The sequence below is a fragment of the Trachypithecus francoisi genome, unplaced genomic scaffold (genome assembly GCF_009764315.1).
Source record: "Trachypithecus francoisi isolate TF-2019V2 unplaced genomic scaffold, Tfra_2.0 Lachesis_group1, whole genome shotgun sequence".
Lineage (NCBI taxonomy): Eukaryota > Metazoa > Chordata > Mammalia > Primates > Cercopithecidae > Trachypithecus > Trachypithecus francoisi.
The window spans coordinates 41,678,942-41,681,478 of NW_022681454.1; the positions used below are offsets into that span (position 1 = coordinate 41,678,942).

The window sequence follows — 2,537 nt, forward strand, 5'->3', positions numbered from 1 at the left end:
GATGCTCATGCCCTGCGACATAACAATTTCATCTCTAGAACATACCTTACAGAAACTCTAACACCTGCACAAAAGGATGCTTAGGACAGCATTGTCTGAATTACTAAACATTGGAAACAGCCTAAAAAACCAACAGTAAGAGAATAAATAAATGATAATAATAAAATTTAATCTTACCAACAGTCTAAATGAATGAACTTGATTTATATATATAAATATGAGTGAATCTTGAAAAGATTGTTGAATAAACAGGGCAAGTTGCAAAATGAAAATGTGTAAATTTATATACATTAAAAAATACATGAACTATTGTTGTAGGGATACAATCAAAACAAGCCAGGAAAGATACATATCAATTTAGATGAGTGAGTGTCATTAAAGAGAGGGGAGAAGTTGCTTCTACTTTAGATGTTTTATTTCTTTAAAAAATGGCAAATTGTTAAAATTTGTTAAAGATGACTAGTGGATTCATGGGCATTTATTATATCATTCTTGATGATGTAATATTTTCTTGATGTTTGAAATATTATGATGATGATAAAAATCTGGAAGGGAGTAAACTAGGTTTACAATGGTTGTCTCTTAAAATTATGGGCAAAGTTTCTTCTTTGTTATACTTTTCTGAAATTTCCAAAGTAGTCTCCATAAACATATTTATTTTATAATTAGAAAAAAATCTAAATTAGTCTACCCTCTATCTCATACAGTTTTAGTGGAACGGGAACTACTATAATAATTTTTGGCTTAACTTCTCTGTAGCAGATAGGATACAGAATTGTAAAGAGTTGAAAGACAGCTGTTCTCCCTCCTCCTCTGCTTTAGATACAGAAAAGCAATTAACATAAAAAAAAGAAAATACCTGTTTTCCTCTCTTTTAACATGACAAGTCCTTCATCCAGGCCCCAGATGTCTACCTAGGAACTGTCTTCCCCCTGACACCCCATTCACCTTCACTACAGTGAATTCTGAATTTTGCAACTAAAATCTCCCATCTCAGCTGTCTGCAAATTAGTCTTCATTTTATACCAACACTGCATTTTTTTTTCTTAAATATTGGTGGGACTTTTAATGAAAGAGAGAGAGCACGGACTTAAGAGAGAGCACATGCTCTTGAATGTGGAAGGAAAAGATGAGGTAGAAGCAGTGAGGATGGGGCAGCGTTAAAACATGATGGGTGCAGCAAACCACCATGGCACGTATACACCTATGTAACAAACCTGCACGTTCTGCACATGTATCCCAGAACTTAAAGTATAATAATAAAAAAATAGAGAAGCAGTCCTGACATTGGCCAACATGGAGCGATGTCTGCCTTTATCTGGAGTATGTCAGTGGAGAGCGTGAGTGCAGTCTTGCACCGGGACAAGTTCCACAGTAGAGTTTCCCACACTGGGGAAACCGCAGGAGCCAGCAAGTCTGGAGTGTGATGGAGAAGACTTGTCCTGGGAGAACCACCTTCTTGATGATGACATTCTTTCTGCCAAGTAAGTGTCCAATCTACACTTTTGCTACCTTACCCTTCAGTCTTGGGTACTGAGAGAGAACTCTATTACAGTACCTGAATAGAATGGTATGGTTAAGGACACAAAGTTGTAGTATGATTCTAAGCCTGTTCTACCACTAACTAGTTATGTACCCTTGGGCAAATTATTTCCCATTGTAAGCTTAAGAGGTTTCACATGTAAAATGAGACTGTGTTAGTCTTTTTGTCCATAAAACACAGAAAACCAAAATCAAGGTGGCTTTTAAATATACACGTGCACTAGGATTTATTTTTTAACTTTAAGTTCTGGGATGCACAAAGTGTAGTTTTGTTACATAGGTATACATGTGCCATGGTGGTTTGCTGCACCTGTCAACCTTTTGCTGCATCGTCTAGGTTTTAAGCCTCACATGCATTAAGTATTTGTCTTAATGCTCTCCCTCCACTTGCCTCCCAATCCCTGACAGGCCCCAGTGTGTGATGTTCCCCTCTCTGTGTCCATGTGTTCTCATTGTTCAACAACCACTTATGAGTGAGAACAAACACTTCTCAAAAGAAGACATTTGTGTGGCCAACAAATATATAAAAAACACACTAGGATTTTTTAAGCCACCGTAACCGTAAGGCAGAGGTAGAAAGCTGAAGAACCCATTTCACATCTGGCCAGTTCGAAGTTGTCAGACTTTGGCATTGGGAACTGTTTCTCCATGAGTTTTGCTTTCCTCCATGTGGCCTCTTTCTCAGTTAGGATGGCCCCAGGAAGTGGCAAGATGGCCACAGCAGCTGCGAGCTTCCATCCAAGCAGCTTCAGCAAACCAAGTGGAAAGAAGTGCCTCTTTGCCAGTAGTCCCAGCGAAAGCCCCATCATGGCTTTCTTTGCCTTTGATAGGTCCAACCTTTATCCCAGCCCAACCTTAAACAATTGCTGTAGCCAGGAAGATGCATATTTTCCTTGGCAAGGCTTGGGTTGTGTGCTTCCTTGTGCAGTTAGGAATGGGAACAATCCCACAAAACTGTATAGACATATGCTTCTTGGAAGGTTCCAGGGAAAATG

The 2,537-nt window shown here is 38.8% G+C and overlaps 1 non-coding gene across 1 annotated transcript; it reads right to left on the reverse strand.

Moving 5' to 3' along the window:
- Window positions 1–1,333: 1,333 nt before the first annotated feature.
- Window positions 1,334–1,492, reverse strand: LOC117086549. Its single transcript, XR_004438443.1, has one exon. It is a non-coding gene; the product is annotated as a U1 spliceosomal RNA (small nuclear RNA).
- Between the last annotated feature and the right edge of the window lie 1,045 nt (window positions 1,493–2,537).